Below are 17,895 nucleotides of genomic sequence, written 5' to 3'. Positions count from 1 at the left end.
TTTCCTTCATGACAAGTTTGTTGAGTATTAATTAATTAATTTGGATGCTTATTTGGCATCTGTGCATCTTCTTTGCTGAGGTGTCTTTTCAGATCTTCACGTATTTTCAATTGGGTTGTTCATCTAATTCTTTTTGAGTTTTAGAGGTTTTTTTTAAAAAATGTTTTTGCAGACAAGTCTTTTTTCAGATGTGTTTCCAAAATATATTCTTTTTTTTTTTCTTGAGACAGGGTCTTACGCCATCACCCAGGCTGGAGTGCAGTGGTGCGATCTCAGCTCACTGCAACCTCTGCCTCCTGGGTTCAAGAAATTCTGCTGCCTCAGCCTCTCTAGTAACTGAGATTACAGGCGTGTGCCACCACATCCAGCTAATTTTTTAAATTTTGTTTTGTATTTTTAGTAGAGACAGGGTTTCACCATGTTGGCCAGGCTAGTCTCGAACTCCTGACCTCAAATGATCCACCCACTTTGGCCTCCCAAAGTGCTGCGATTATGGGTATGAGCCACCTTGCCCGGCTCTTCCCCAAATATTTTCTATCAGTCTGTGAACGGTTTTTTTATTCTCTTAACCAGAGCAGCCATTATAAATTTTAATAAAGTCCCGGTTATTGCTTTGTTTTCTTTCATGGGTTGGCTTTTGGTATTGCATCTAAAAACTCATCACCCAAACCAAGGCCATGTAGATATTTTTCTAGGCTTTCTTCTATAACTTTCACAAGTTTGCACTTGAAAATTTAAGTCTATGGACTATTTTGAGTGAATTTTTCGATAAAATACAAGGTTTTTGTCTCCATTTTTTTCCCTTGTGGTTTCCAATTGTTCTGTTATCTTTTGTGGAACAGACTTCTCTTTCTCCATTGAGTTGCCTTTGTCCCTTTGAGAAGTCAGTTGGCTTGAGTCTGTTTGGGGGCTCCCTGTTCTGTCCCACTTATCTATGTGTCTAACCCCTTCACCACTGCCACACTCTCTTCATTACTGTGGCTTTAGGGTGAGTGTTCAGATCCAGATGTGTGAGGTCTTTAACTTTGTTCTCCTTCAGTCTTATTTCATCCATTCTGGGTTTAGGAACAGTTTGTCAATATCTTTGCCTGGAATTTGACTGGGATTTGGCGGAATCTATAGATCAATTTGGAAAGAATTGTCACCTTCACAATAATGAGTGTACTTCTCCTAAATAAGGAACATCTCTGCATTTACTTATACCTCTTTTGGTTTCTGTCAACTGTGATTCATGGTTTTCTGAATGCATATTTGCACACCTTTTGTTATGTTGATACGTAATGGATTCGGCTTTAGGGGTGCTGTTGTAAATGGTATTTTAATATTTCTAGTTCCAATTATTTCCATCCATTACTGCTGATATGAAGAAACTCAACTGACTTTTGCCTACTGGACATCTTTTTTAGTTTTTATTTTATTTACTTTATTTTTTTGAGACGGAGTTTCACTCTTGTTGCCCAGGCTGGAGTGCAGTGGTGCGGCTCACCAAAACCTCCGCCTCCTGGGTTGAAGTGATTCTCCTGCCTCAGCCTCCCGAGTAGTTGGGATTACAGGCATGCGCCACCACGCCCGGCTAATTTTGTGTTTTTAGTAGAGACAGGGTTTCTCCACGTTGGTCAGGCTGGTCTCAAACTCCCGACCTCAGGTGATCCGCCCGCCTCGGCCTCCCAACGTGCTGGCATTACACGTGTGAGCCACCGCGCCCGGGCCATCTTCTTTAGTTTTTAAAATCTCCCTCCGTTCCGATCGAGGCACGGGATGGTGGCCTTGATTTCAGTGGACATTTCCAAAATCGCGGCCTGGAATCACCCGAACGCTGATTTTCAGAGATTCCCCAGGACTGCCGCGAGGGGGCGCCCGGCTCCCGGCCAACCTGGAGCACGCGCGGGAACCGCGGCGGATCCGCACTCGCCGCCCCGGGGCGTCGACCGGGAAGGCGCAGCCGCGTTCTCTTCAGGACCCTCCCGGGAGGCCGCGGTTCGGGACACCCGGTCACCAGGTGAGAGGAGGAGGAAAAGGCGTCCTGTCCGCGGCCGCGAGTGCTGAGGAGGGAGCGCTGCCGTGGGCCTTACTTCCCTGTCACGGTCTGCGTGGCTCGTTGTGAAACGGTGTCCCTTCAGCAAGGCGGGAGCTGCGCGTCCTGACAGCGCGGCACAGCGTGGCTTCCGGATCTGCGCGTTTCTGGGGAGAGATCCTGGCGCGGAGAAAGGAGCAACGCTGAGCGGCGCCATCAGGATGGCGCGGGTGGTGGCTGCGGACCGGCCGGCGCTGCGGAGTCCCCGGCGCTTTCATTCGTGTTTTAATAGCTCATTTGTCTCACAGCATTGAAGTAGTTGAAACGGTATAGAAAGATTTAACAGGCATATTATAACTAGAAACGTAAAGTTTAAATGCATTGTTTATACCTCCCCACACGAAATAACATGTACCAAATACTAATACATACATATATGCAGATGTAGTTTGAGCGTTTGGGGACGGGATATGATGGCTGCGACCCTTTCCTACACCTGCCAGAGTTGTTCACTGTTACATCCCTGGCCAGGACGTTCTTATGCCAGCATTGTGTGTTTCCAACATAATAGTTCCCTAAGCTGGACTGTCTCCATTATTCTTTTCTTTCGACAGAGGCAAAGCAGCTTTCTTCCATTGTTTTGACAGTATGTTTAACGTGAGCATACTCTGTGAGATGGTACATTTGTTCATGATGGGCTACTTCTGTTACACAATCAAATATCTTTTGATTCTGACACTCTTTTTTTTTTTTGAGACGGAGTCTCGCTCTGTCGCCCAGGCTGGAGTGCAGTGGCGCGATCTCGGCTCACTGCAAGCTCCGCCTCCCGGGTTCACGCCATTCTCCTGCCTCAGCCTCTCGGAGTAGCTGGGACTACAGGCGCCCGCCACCGCGCCCGGCTAATTTTTTGTATTTTTAGTAGACACGGGGTTTCACCGTGTTAGCCAGGATGGTCTCGATCTCCTGACCTCGTGATCCGCCCGCCTCGGCCTCCCAAAGTGCTGGGATTACAGGCGTGAGCCACCGCGCCCGGCAGTTTCTGACACTCTCAATTGTATTTCAAGTCCAGCGTATTTTCCTAGGAGCACTAATCATTCATTGTATATTTTATTACGTAAATAAGGCATGGGTCCTCTTTTATCATTAACTTTATGACTAGCTATATTGACATTATAATTACTTACAAGTTCAACTAAATTTGGAAACATTTCAGAGTTTGGGCTTCCAATAATTATTTGTGATCCTCTAACATGTAAATTATTTTTTTCCCATAAAACCTAGCAACATCTAAAATCACTCAGAATATCCTGCCATTTTTGTTTCTCTAGTTTCATCACTTTCTGCAAAGTATCATTGAGGAAATTGACTTTGAATATTCTTAAACTCTTCTGTTTTAGAAAATATCACAATGAAACATTAAATTATCATGGTTACAAATTCTATTCACATTGTATCTTTGAATATTTTTCCCCAGTGGCCAATATTGCGTTCTATTGTATTATTGCTAAAAAACCTGCATGGAAAACAAAGACAGGGATATTTTCGAGTAAGTGATCCAGTCACGATGAATCGATTTGCCATTGAAAAATTTTTTTTTAAATCTTGGATACTAAGGAACTTTTTTAAACATTCTTTTGACAATGTTCAACCATGAATTGAAACAGAGTCTCTAAAATGAATTTTTTTCCTGGTTGTCTAAAAGGCGACCGACCACCTTTTTAGAGAGTGAACCCAAGGCACAGCCACAGTACCAGAAAAAATTATGTTAAGTAAGTTTATACACCTATGTTATTACTTTAACATAAAACATGTAAAGAGGCATTTATTTGGAATTAGATATTAATCTGTATGCTTTAATTTTTGTGTCATAAATGCTCTTATTAAAAGACAGGAATAGTTAACACGGTAAATTACTAGTAATTACTAGTACAAATAATTAAGCAGGTGTTTGAAAAAATACAACTTTTAAATTAAGTTTTAATTTAGAGTCATTTTAGATTTATACAGAAATAGCAAAGAAAACACGGATTTCTCACGTAGCTTCAACCCAGTTTCCTCTCTTATTAACATCTTTTGTCAGTATGTCTCACATCACTTGTCACAGTGAATGAACAAATGTTGATATGCTATTATTAACTGAAGCCCGTATTTTATTTGGAGTTCCTTATGTTAGAAATGCTTGTTCCCCGGTGCCGTAAAGAAATAGCACTTGAACAGAAATTTAATTTCCTCGGCAAGGCCGTTTTTTTACTTTCTGCATAAAGGGTACATTCACCAGCAGTTTTACCACGAGAGTACACCGAACAAAGGAGACAGGATCATTTATAACCTGACGTGTCCTCCCTACTGCTGTGTCCAGTTTCCATTGGCTGGAACAGGACCTCACATTCTGTATTTGTCCTGATTGGTTAGCAACTTAGAAATTTTTAAAAGAGGCAAAGGCAGAGGACAACAAAGGAAGGAGGAGGTAACTTGTGGAATGCTGTGAAAGTTAAAAACACCTTCAAATAAGGAAGACGAACAGGCTATGTCCTAATGCTTGCTTGGACCAGTATAAGCATGCCAGGGCAAATATTTAGGCTAAATTGTGGGCGCTAAGAACATAAAGTACATTGATTTCTTTATTACGGCCAGCAGATATTTAAGAATGTTAGCACAGGTCTTTGAATGATTTTTACATCTAAGAGAAGTTACTATTTATTCCTAATTAGATGGGGAGGAAAGTTTTTGAAGAGGAACCTCTACTTTACTGTTTACACTTAGTTCTATCTTTCCCTACTCCAGGGTGGCACCTGGGATCCCACATAACATTCGTTGTCACGACTCCTTAGGCTCTTCTTGGCTGTCACGGTTTCTCAGCCTTTCCTTCTTCCAATGACCTTGACGGTGTTAAGGAGGACTGGTCAGGTGTTTTGTAGAATGTCTCCCATTGTTATTTACCTGGAGCTTTTCTGATAAGTTGACTGGGGTTATGGGTTTGGGGGAAGCAGATCACAGAGGTGAAGTGCTATTCTTGTCACTTCATGGTGTCGAGGTGAATTATCACCATTGATATTAACTGTGATCACCCGGCTGAACTAGTGTTTGTCCAGTTTCTCTACTGTGAAGTTACTTGTCCATATTGTATGTATTCTTCTGGAGGAAGTCACTATGCACAGCCCCCATTTAAGGCGTGGGATGTTAGCTCCACCTCATTGATGGCTGAGTGTCTATATCAATTACTTGGAATTCTTTTGTAAAGGAGAATTCTATTCAACTTAATTTGCTTATGCACCTATTTGTATAAATGTGGACACATAGTTACTTTAAGCTTTGGTTATTATTCAATATTGCAGTGTTTTGTTGCTGAATTTTTTTCTGCTTTGGCCATTGGGAGCTCTTTCCCAATTGGGGAGCAAAACCTTCCTCTCCTAACTTTGTTCCAGGGTTGGAGACCTTCAAATTAACTGACAATAGATACATTAGTAGGAGAGACAATACTTGGCTTCTTGTTCCCCAAATATCATTGTGGGACAAAATTCATCAGATGGCAGGATCTAGTTTACAAAGAGGTAAAAATATCCCAGAGACAAGAAACAAGGCTAGAATCTCATAACCCACAATGGCTATAGTTTTCCTTTAAAAAAAATTTTTATTTGAGACAGGGTCTGGCTCTGTCACCCAGGCTGGAGTGCAAAGTTGCAATCTCAGCTCACTGCAACCTCTACCTCCTGGGTGCAAGCAATCCGCCCTCCTCAGCCTCCTGATTAGCTGGGACTACAGGCACATGCCATCATGCCCATCTAATTTTTGTATTTTTGGTAGATACGGGGTTTCACCATGTTGCCCAGGCTGGTCTTGAACTTCTGGCCTCCAAAAGTGCTGGAATTATAGGCGTGTGCCACCATGTCCGGCCAAGTTATAGTTTTCCATTGAAACATAAAATTTCTCTCTGTAGTAACCATCATTTTTGATCATAATCAAAATAAGACTATTCTTATTTTAAAAATGAGTCTAGTTTTGTTAGATTTTGCTTGATTATTTACATAAGTGCAGCAAGAACAGGAGATGAGCACATAGGTGCTTTCAAGTTTCCTTGCTGGAAGTTTTCATACAGAATCTCACATTTGACTTTTAAAGACCTTATTCAGGCTAAAAGCCAAGCTAAGAACATACTATCAGATTTCAGCTGCAGTCCTTATAGCTTTGTGTGGATTCCTCTCTTCTTGAGGCCCCCCAAATATCCCTAAGTTCCTGGGCCTACCAGGAAATGACCTTCCTTACTAACCTGTAAGGCTGTGAACCCTGTAATCTAGGTATCAGGCTGGCTTTTCTCAGAGTGCTGTTGGGAATGAAGTTTTTTTTTTTTTTTTTTTTTATTTATTTTTTTATTATACTTTAGGGTTTTAGGGTACATGTGCACAATGTGCAGGTTTGTTACATATGTATCCATGTGCCATGTTGATTTCCTGCACCCATTAACTCGTTATTTAGCATTAGGTGTATCTCCTAATGCTCTCCCTCCCCCCTCCCCCCACCCCACAACAGTCCCCGGAGTGTGATGTTCCCCTTCCTGTGTCCATGGGTTCTCATTGTTCAATTCCCACCTATGAGAGAGAACATGCGGTGTTTGGTTTTTTGTCCTTGCGATAGTTTACTGAGAATGATGTTTTCCAGTTTCATCCATGTCCCTACAAAGGACACGAACTCATCATTTTTTATGGCTGCATAGTATTCCATGGTGTATATGTGCCACATTTTCTTAATCCAGTCTATCTTTGTTGGACATTTGGGTTGGTTCCAACTCTTTGCTATTGTGAATAGTGCCGCAATAAACATACGTGTGCATGTGTCTTTATAGCAGCATGATTTATAGTCCTTTGGGTATATACCCAGTAATGGGATGGCTGGGTCAAATGGTATTTCTAGTTCGAGATCCCTGAGGAATCGCCACACTGACTTCCACAATGGTTGAACTAGTTTACAGTCCCACCAACAGTGTAAAAGTGTTCCTATTTCTCCACATCCTCTCCAGCACCTGTTGTTTCCTGATTTTTTAATGATGGCCATTCTAACTGGTGTGAGATGGTATCTCACTGTGGTTTTGATTTGCATTTCTCTGATGGCCAGTGATGATGAGCATTTCTTCATGTGTTTTCTGGCTGCATAAATGTCTTCTTTTGAGAAGTGTCTGTTCATGTCCTCTGCCCACTTTTTGATGGGGTTGTTTGTTTTTTTCTTGTAAATTTGTTTGAGTTCATTATAGATTCTGGATATTAGCCCTTTGTCAGATGAGTAGGTTGCAAAAATTTTCTCCCATTTTGTAGGTTGCCTGTTCATTCTGATGATAGTTTCTTTTGCTGTGCAGAAGCTCTTTAGTTTAATGAGATCCCATTTGTCGATTTTGGCTTTTGTTGCCATTGCTTTTGGTGTTTTAGACATGAAGTCCTTGCCCACGCCTATGTCCTGAATGGTATTGCCTAGGTTTTCTTGTAGGATTTTAATGGTTTTAGGTCTAACATATAAGTCTTTAATCCATCTTGAATTAATTTTTGTATAAGGTGTAAGGAAGGGATCGAGTTTCAGCTTTCTACATATGGCTAGCCAGTTTTCCCAGCACCATTTATTAAATAGGGAATCCTTTCCCCATTTCTTGTTTTTGTCAGGTTTGTCAAAGATCAGATAGTTGTAGCTATGCGGCATCATTTCTGAGGGCTCTGTTCTGTTCCATTGATCTATGTCTCTGTTGTGGTACCAGTACCATGCTGTTTTGGTTACTGTAGCCTTGTAGTATAGTTTAAAGTCAGGTAGCGTGATGCCTCCAGCTTTGTTCTTTTGGCTTAGGATTGACTTGGCGATGCGGGCTCTTTTTTGGTTCCATATGAACTTTAAAGTAGTTTTTTCCAATTCTGTGAAGAAAGTCATTGGTAGCTTGATGGGGATGGCATTGAATCTATAAATTACCTTGGGCAGTATGGCCATTTTCACGATATTGATTCTTCCAACCCATGAGCATGGAATGTTCTTCCATTTGTTTGTATCCTCTTTTATTTCATTGAGCAGTGGTTTGTAGTTCTCCTTGAAGAGGTCCTTCACATCCCTTGTAAGTTGGATTCCTAGGTATTTTATTCTTTTTGAAGCAATTGTGAATGGGAGTTCACTCATGATTTGGCTCTCTGTTGGTCTGTTATTGGTGTACAAGAATGCTTGTGATTTTTGTACATTAATTTTGTATCCTGAGACTTCGCTGAAGTTGCTAATCAGCTTAAGGAGATTTTGGGCTGAGACAATGGGGTTTTCTAGATATGCAATCATGTCATCTGCAAACAGGGACAATTTGACTTCCTCTTTTCCTAATTGAATACCTTTTATTTCCTTCTCCTGCCTGATTGCTCTGGCCAGAACTTCCAGCACTATGTTGAACAGGAGCGGTGAGAGAGGGCATCCCTGTCTTGTGCCAGTTTTCAGAGGGAATGCTTCCAGTTTTTGCCCATTCAGTATGATATTGGCTGTGGGTTTGTCGTAGATAGCTCTTATTATTTTGAGATACGTCCCATCAATACCTAATTTATTGAGAGTTTTTAGCATGAAGGGTTGTTGAATTTTGTCGAAGGCCTTTTCTGCATCTATTGAGATAATCATGTGGTTTTTGTCTTTGGTTCTGTTTATATGTTGGATTACATTTATTGATTTGCGTATGTTGAACCAGCCTTGCATCCCAGGGATGAAGCCCACTTGATCATGGTGGATAAGCTTTTTGATGTGCTGCTGGATTCGGTTTGCCAGTATTTTATTGAGGATTTTTGCATCAATGTTCATCAAGGATATTGGTCTGAAATTCTCTTTTTTGGTTATGTCTCTGCCAAGTTTTGGTATCAGGACGATGCTGGCTTCATAAAATGTGTTAGGGAGGATTCCCTCTTTTTCTATCGATTGGAATAGTTTCAGAAGGAATGGTACCAGTTCCTCCTTGTACCTCTGGTAGAATTCGGCTGTGAATCCATCAGGTCCTGGACTCTTTTTGGTTGGTAAGCTATTGATTATTGCCACAATTTCAGAACCTGTTATTGGTCTATTCAGAGATTCAACTTCTTCCTGGTTTAGTCTTGGGAGGGTGTATTTGTCGAGGAATTTATCCATTTCTTCTAGATTTTCTAGTTTATTTGCATAGAGGTGTTTGTAGTATTCTCTGATGGTAGATTGTATTTCTGTGGGATCGGTGGTGATATCCCCTTTTTCGTTTTTTATTGCATCTATTTGATTCTTCTCTCTTTTCTTCTTTATTAGTCTTGCTAGCGGTCCATCAATTTTGTTGATCTTTTCAAAAAACCAGCTCCTGGATTCATTAATTTTTTGAAGGGTTTTTTGTGTCTCTATTTCCTTCAGTTCTGCTCTGATTTTAGTTATTTCTAGCCTTCTGCTAGCTTTTGAATGTGTTTGCTCTTGCTTTTCTAGTTCTTTTAATTGTGATGTTAGGGAGTCAATTTTGGATCTTTCCTGCTTTCTCTTGTGGGCATTTAGTGCTATAAATTTCCCTCTACACACTGCTTTGAATGTGTCCCAGAGATTCTGGTATGTTGTGTCTTTGTTCTCGTTGGTTTCAAAGAACATCTTTATTTCTGCCTTCATTTCATTATGTACCCAATAGTCATTCAGGAGCAGGTTGTTCAGTTTCCATGTAGTAGAGCGGTTTTGAGTGAGTTTCTTAATCCTGAGTTCTAGTTTGATTGCACTGTGGTCTGAGAGACAGTTTGTTATAATTTCTGTTCTTTTACATTTGCTGAGGAGAGCTTTACTTCCAACTACGTGGTCAATTTTGGAGTAGGTGTGGTGCTGAAAAAAATGTATATTCTGTTGACTTGGGGTGGAGAGTTCTGTAGATGTCTATTAGGTCCACTTTATGTAGAGCTGAGTTCAATTCCTGGATATCCTTGTTAACTTTCTGTCTCATTGATCTGTCTAATGCTGACAGTGGGGTGTTAAAATCTCCCATTATTATTGTGTGGGAGTTTAAGTCCCTTAGTAGGTCACTCAGGACTTGCTTTATGAATCTGGGTGCTCCTGTGTTGGGTGCATATATATTTAGGATAGTTAGCTCTTCTTGATGAATTGATCCCTTTACCATTATGTAATGGCCTTCTTTGTCTCTTTTGATCTTTGTTGGTTTAAAGTCTATTTTATCAGAGACTAGGATTGCAACCCCTGCCTTTTTTTGTTTTCCAGTTGCTTGATAGATCTTCCTCCATCCCTTTATTTTGAGTCTATGTGTGTCTCTGCACGTGAGATGGGTTTCCTGAATACAGCACACTGATGGGTCCTGACTCCTTATCCAGTTTGCCAGTCTGTGTCTTTTGATTGGAGCATTTAGCCCATTTACATTTAACGTTAATATTGTTATGTGTGAATCTGATCCTGTCATTATGATGTTAGTTGGTTATTTTGCTCGTTAGTTGCTATAGTTTCTTCCTAGTCTCGATGGTCTTTACAATTTGGCATGTTTTTGCAGTGGCTGGTACCGGTTGTTCCTTTCCATGTTTAGTGCTTCCTTCAGGAGCTCTTTTAGGGCAGGCCTGGTGGTGACAAAATCACTCAGCGTTTGCTTGTCTGTAAAGTGTTTTATTTCTCCTTCACTTATGAAGCTTAGTTTGGCGGGATAGGAGATTCTGGGTTGAAAATTCTTTTCTTTAAGAATGTTGAATATCGGCCCCCACTCTCTTCTGGCTTGTAGAGTTTCTGCTGAGAGATCAGCTGTTAGTCTGATGGGCTTCCCTTTGTGGGTAACCCGACCTTTCTCTCTGGCTGCCCTTAACATTTTTTCTTTCATTTCAACTTTGGTGAATCTGACAATAATGTGTCTTGGAGTTGCCCTTCTCGAGGAGTATCTTTGTGGCGTTCTCTGTATATCCTGAATGTGAATGCTGGCCTGCCTTGCTAGATTGGGGAAGTTCTCCTGGATAATATCTTGCAGAGTGTTTTCCAACTTGGTTCCATTCTCCCCATCATTTTCAGGTACACCAATCAGACGTAGGTTTGGTCTTTTCACATAGTCCCAAATTTCTTGGAGGCTTTGTTCATTTCTTTTTGTCCTTTTTTCTCTAAACTTCCCTTCTCTCTTCATTTCATTCATTTCATCTTCCATCAGCGATACCCTTTCTTCCAGTTGATCGCATCTGCTACTGAGGCTTCTGCAATCTTCGCGTAGTTCTCGAAACTTGGCTTTCAGCTCCATCGGCTCCTTGAAGCCCTTCTCTCCATTGGTTATTCTAGTTATCCATTCTTCTAATTTTTTTTCAAAGTTTTTAACTTCTTTGCTGTTGTTTTGAATTTCCTCTCGTAGCTCAGAGTAGTTTGATCGTCTGAAGCCTTCTTCTCTCAACTCATCAAAGTCATCCTCCATCCAGCTTTGTTCCTTTGCTGGTGAGGAACTGCGTTCCTTTGGAGGAGGAGAGGTGCTCTGTTTTTTAGAGTTTCCAGTTTTTTTGGTCTGTTTTTTCCCCATCTTTGTGGTTTTATCTACTTTTTGTCTTTGATGATGGTGATGTACAGATGGGTTTTTGGTGTGGATGTCCTTTCTGTTTGTTAGTTTTCCTTCTACCAGACAGGACCCTCAGCTGCAGTTTACTAGAGGTGCACTCCAGACCCTGTTTGGCTGGGTGTCAGCAGCGGTGGCTGCAGAACAGCGGATTTTCGTGAGACCACAAATTCAGCTGTCTGATAGTTCCTCTGAAAGTTTTGTCTCAGAGAAGTACCGGGTTGAATGAGGTGTCAGTCTGTCCCTACTGGGGGGGGTGCCTCCCAGTTAGGCTGCTCAGGGGTGAGGGACCCACTTTAGGAGGCAGTCTGACCGTTCTCAGATCTCCAGCTGCGTGCTGGGAGAACCACTACTCTCTTCAAAGCTGTCAGTCAGACAGGGACATTTAAGTCTGTGGAAGTGGGAATGAAGTTTTTGATGTTCCAAAAAAAAAAAAAAAAAGAATTAGCACGGGAACAAATGATCTCTTAGCAAGGCGAGCTTTACTTTCTGCATAAAGTGTGCTACTCAATAGCTGTCCAGCCACAGGAGCACACCGGACAAAGGAAACAGAATTACTTATAACCTGATGTGTCTACCCTAGTGCTGTGTCCAGTTTCCATTGGCTGAAATAGGACCTCACATTTTACACTTTACCCAATTGGCTATTAGTTTAAAACTTTCTTAATTAGGTAAGGGGAATAGAACAAAGAAAGAAAAGGAAGTTGCCCAGGGATAGTTAAGGGAGCATCTCCAAATAAGGAGTGGCCTGCACTATGGGCTGGGGCTTGTCTAGTTCTGTCCAGGCATGCTGGAGCAAGGTAGGACAACTGGTTTGGAATACACACACACACACACACACACACACACACATAAAAATAGTGGATAGTTGTGACTTTATAATCTTTGAGGGAGAACTTTCCCATTTTCACAGTGCTTTGTAAGCATTGTCTCCATAAAAGTCAACCTTACTTCCTTAAAATTGCTGGTCATAAGTGATCTTAGGTACACTTCCTAAATATGATATTCCAGTAAAACAACCAAAATTTCCAATTATGCCCTGTTATAAGGCGAGTAGATTCTTACTGGACTTTTGCTAACAACTATATCATCGTGAAAATAAGAGTATTCAGTAAAGATTTCAAAATTCTGGAAAAATCAGGCAGGGAAAAAAAGATAAATGCTTCATTTCTATTTACAAAAGTATAATCTACTAAACTGTTGTAAGTTACAGTTAGATTAAGAGAAAGAGATTTCTTAAATCCAGAAACTAGAACATTAAAGAACCAGCAATGCTCAAAAAAGCTATAAAATTGTAATCAATTTTCATCAGTTCATTCAGTGCCGTGTAATCAATTCCAGTCTTGCTGGATCTTGGGTTAGCAGCGTCATGAACCCATCAATTTCTCAACCAGAATTCTGGAGATCTTCACTGAGTCAAGTGTATGGTCTTAAAGTTATTTAAGCAATATCATCAGAAGCCTATAACCAGAGTACCGGTCATAGTCTTTTCTGTGAGTCTCAGAGGGAGTCCTGTGTTGGAGACAAGTATTCTGATCTGTAGCTGATTGCAGGAGCTTTCAGGAAAGCATCAGGGGGAAATAATATCTAAATGACAAAGAGTATGAAATGGCTGTGATGAAAGATCTGATGAGAGTTCATTATACCACAACTGACAAGGATATTCGATTTTTTCTGTGGCATAAAACATTTATTTATTTATTTAGAGACAGAGTCTTGCTCTGTTGCCCAGGCTGGAGTGCAGTGGCGCGATCTCGGCTCACTGCAAGCTCCGTCTCCCGGGTTCATGCCATTCTCCTGCCTCAGCCTCCCGAGTGGGACTACAGGTGCCCGCCACCACGCCCTGATAATTTTTTGTATTTGTAGTAGAGACAGGGATTCACCGGGTTAGCCAGGATGGTCTGGATCTCCTGACCTTGTGATCCGCCCACCTCAGCCTCCCAAAGTGCTGGGATTACAGGCGTGAGCCACTGCGCCTGGCACAACATTTAAAATAATAGATGGAATTATGACTCATTACTCTATACTGGCACATAGCATGGATAAGGAGGACATTGACAAATTTCCAGGAATTTTATATAATTTTTGAAAACATCAGATTTTACCCATACAAATATAACACAGAGGAGGTTAGGTATCTCTTTTTATTTGTATCTTATGTATGATTTTCCTTATAAAAAATACATCCTACTTTATTTGCGAAACATGCCCTACTTTTCTTGCATGCTTTGCATAGAGTTGTTTCCAGTTATTCTATTATTTCTAGTTGTTTTATTTACGTATACTGATTATAATTTTAATACTTAGTAATCTTTTATTTTCCAGAGAAAACTAGGAAGTAGACAGTTATAAACTGTCATACATTAGCATTCTATCGTAGGTTAGAAAATGTAGGAATATACCATCTCCCAACATCTAGAGAGATGTGTTTCCTCCTAATACAATTTCTCAGTGTGGCAGAAAAAAAAGATGTTTATTAATGGGCCAAAATATCTTTAGTCTCTCTGTAAAAATAGAAAGCCAAAAGTATATAAACTTGAATTATTTATGTTCAGTAATTAATATTTTAGTATTGTACCTTATTTATAAGTGGTCTAGATATTTAAGGCAAATCTTTTACTTAGCTTAACTTTAAGGTTAAAAATTACCAAAAGCACTTTGGAAACTACTATTAGGCAGATTTACTGTAAACAAATTATTTTTGAAATAATGTTTTTCGCCTTTCACAAGATGGCACCGAAAGCGAAGAAGGAAGCTCCTGCCCCTCCTAAAGCCGAAGCCAAAGCGAAGGCTTTAAAGGCCAAGAAGGCAGTGTTGAAAAGTGTCCACAGCCACACGCTAAAAAGAAGATCCGCATGTCACTCAGCTTCAGGCGGCCCAAGACACTGTGACTCCAGAGGCAGCCCAGATATCCTTGGAAGAGCACCCCCAGGAGAAACAAGCTTGACCACTATGCTATCATCAAGTTTCCGCTGACTGCTGAGTCGGCCGTGAAGAAGATAGAAGAAAACAACACGCTTGTGTTCATTGTGGATGTTAAAGCCAGAAGCGCCAGATCAAACAGGCTGTGAAGAAGTGCTATGACAGTGATGTGGCCAAGGTCATCACCCTGATTCATCCTGATAAAGAGAAGAAGACATATGATCGACTGGCTCCTGATTATGATGTTTTGGATGTTGCAACAAAATTGGGACCATCTAAACTGAGTCCAGCTGGCTAACTCTAAATATATGTGTATCTTTTCACCATAAAAAAATTACGTTTTTCCTAAGAATGACAAATTAATCAGAATCAAATCTATAAGCTTTAAGATTTTACATTTCTAGTAAGTATAATATTAGCTTATTTGACTAGAACTCAAGCAGAATAGGAATTTATGTTTGTCTTATATTCAATAGTGATTACTTTGAAGACACAGTTGTTTTATTACACCAAAAATATTGTATTAATCTTATTTAACTAAGTTTTATCCAAATCGTGTTAACTTAAAAAACATTTGATCATTTCCTATATTTCTAGGGTTTGGTGAATATTTATTTATTTATTTTTATTTTATTTTATTTTTTGAGACAGTTTGCTCTTTCACCAGGCCAGAGTGCATGGGCGATTCAGCTCACTGCAAGCTCCACCTCCCAGGTTCACGCCATTCTCCTGCCTCAGCCCCCCAAGTAGCTGGGACTACAGGCACCCGCCACCGCGCCTGGCTAATTTTTTATATTTTTAGTAGAGATGGGGTTTCACCGTGTTAGCCAGGGTGGTCTCGATCTCCTGACCTCGTGATCCGCCCACCTCAGCCTCCCAAAGTGGTGGGATTACAGGCGTGAGCCACGGCGCCCGGCCGAATATTTATTGATAAATGCTTATTTTTTTCCAAGCCAAGTTAGAATAGAGCACTTTTAGAGGATTTTATAAATGAATTTTGCAATGCTATCCGGAGTTAAGAAAATATCAGATATACATAACATACATTAATAGATATACAAACACAAATAGAGATTTCATAGCTTTCATCCTGAAATTTCAGCCATGAATCTGGCATAAATATTCTGATGGTTAATTTTAGACATCTACTTGATTGGATTAAGACACACACATAGCTGGTAAAACACAATTTCTGGGCATATCTGTGAGGGTGTTTCTGGAAGACACTGAGATAACCATGACCCAATGTGGATGGGCACTGATATGGTTTGGCTGTGTCCCCACCCAGATCTCATCTTGAATTGTAGTTCCTATAATCCTACTGTCGTGGGAGGGACCAGTGGGAGGTGATTGAATCATGGTGGTGGTTACTGCCATGCTGTTCTCATGACAGTGAGTTCTCATGATCTGTTGGTTTTATAAGGGTTTTTTCCCCTTTGGCTCAGCACTTCTCCTTGTTGCTGCCATGTGAAGAAGGACGGCTTTGCTTCCCCTTCTGCCATGATTGTGAGGCCCCTGCAGCCATGTGGAACTGTCATCCCATTAAAACTTTGTTCTTTATCGATTGCTCAGACTCAGGTATTTCTTCATAGCTGTATAAAAATTGATGAATACAGGCACAAGCCAATTGGTTGAGAGCCCACATAGAACAACAAGGAAGAGGAAAGGTGAATTATCTCCTTCTGAAATGGAAACATCCTTCTTCTCCTGCCTTGACATCAGAACTTCAGGGTCTCAGACCTTTGGCCTCAGAATCAGAGTTACACCAGTGGCTTCCCTGATTCTGAGTCCTTTGTGTTTGGAGTGAGCCATGCTACCAGCTTTCCTGGTTCTCCAACTTGGAGACAGGCTATTGTGGAACTTCTCAGCCTCTATAATTATGTGAACCAATTCCCCTAATGAATCTTCTCTCATCTATCTATCTACATATATCCTATTGATTCTGCCTTTCTGGAGAACCCTGACTAATGTGATAAAAGAATTACAAAATTCACTAGTTTATATAGAAGACTTGGTTTTTGTCTTTGCCCCATTTTTTATTTGTATTATAACTCTGTATCCGGAAAATGGAACAAGTTTTTTTCTTCTTCATATGAGGGCTAAAGCTTTTTTCTCACCAATATTTTTGGAGATTTTTAAGATTTTCTTTTGTTTTGACATAGAATCTTATGGAGGCTGAGAAATAATTTTTTTTTATTTTATTTTTCAGTCCCAGGTGTTTGCTTTTGCAGATTCTTAGCACATTGAGAGTCTCCAAGCCATGGAGCAGGGTGCCTAAGTTTCAGTGATTACAGGGAGTTGAGAGACTCAATTGGGAAAGGAAAGGTCTAAAAGGAGGCAATTTGGAAGATAAAAATTTTCTCAAAGGAGCCATAAAGTTTAAATAATTCTTAGTAAAGTCATCCAAACAGGAAAGGAAGTAGAATTAATTCCATATTGGTAGTACGAGAACAGAAAGCATAAGTCCAGAACAGAAACAAAAAGCAGGAATAATTCAACCAAGAGAACAGAGAGCTGAAAACAAAGCTAATAAGAACTTGTAGCCAGAGTTACTTCCAAAGAAGCTGAGATTCACCAGCTTCAGAGAGTACTACTCAAAATGTTACTGAAACTCTAGGCTTTTTAATGACTCAGCCATGCATGCAAAAGGCGTTCCCTAAGGTGGCACAGAAGGTGGAGCCCCCATATCCAAAGATAGCCAGGGAGAAAGAAAGACCCCTGTTGCCACAGCCAGTGGGCAAAGGCAACAAAAAGGACACAAGGCTCCTAATGGGATGAGATCCTTTCAGATTCAGGCTTCTACAAATTCCTGAGATCTTTTCTGATTTAGGCTTACACAAACTCCTGAGAACTAGCAGGTTGACAGCCACAGATGGGGTACCAACATTTCTACTCATTGGATTACAAGTTCTCAGGCATCCAAAATGATTAACAAAATGACGATTTCTAGGGCTTCTGTGGGAGAGTATGGAAAGGTCTTTTTGAACCTTTTAATGCCATCAGCAGAAGAATGATGAGGTTCATAAATTTGGAAAGGAGACATTTCTTCATTTTTATTTATTTATTTTTTTTTTGAGACAGAGTTTCACTCTTGTTGCCCAGGCTGGAGTGCAATGGTGTGATCTTGGCTCACTGCAACCTCCCTCCTGGGTTCAAGTGATTTCTCCTGCTAGCCTCCTGAGTAGCTGGGATTACAGATGCCCCACCACACCTGGCTAATTTTTTTGTATTTTTAGTAGAGACAGGGTTTCATCATGTTGGCCAGGCTGGTCTGAAACTCCTAACCTCAGGTGATCCACCCACCTTGGCCTCTCAAAGTGCTGGGATTACAGGCATGAGCCACCACACCCAATGAGAGATTTATTTCCTATAAAGGGTTGCAGCCTGCAGGGTTGTCCTGACAGGCTGGGAAGCCTAGCCTCCAGCCAGAAGCCAGAAACAGATGCTT

At 40.8% G+C, this 17,895-nt stretch overlaps 1 pseudogene; it reads left to right on the top strand.

The window, feature by feature from the left end:
• The first annotated feature begins 1,699 nt into the window (after nt 1-1,699).
• On the top strand, nt 1,700-15,104 carry LOC100580046 (annotated as a pseudogene).
• The last annotated feature ends 2,791 nt before the right edge of the window (nt 15,105-17,895 follow it).

This window comes from Nomascus leucogenys, chromosome 5, assembly GCF_006542625.1.
Source record: "Nomascus leucogenys isolate Asia chromosome 5, Asia_NLE_v1, whole genome shotgun sequence".
NCBI classification, from domain to species: domain Eukaryota; kingdom Metazoa; phylum Chordata; class Mammalia; order Primates; family Hylobatidae; genus Nomascus; species Nomascus leucogenys.
The sequence above is the reverse complement of the archived record's forward strand: the minus strand, read 5'-3'. Positions and strand labels throughout refer to the sequence as shown.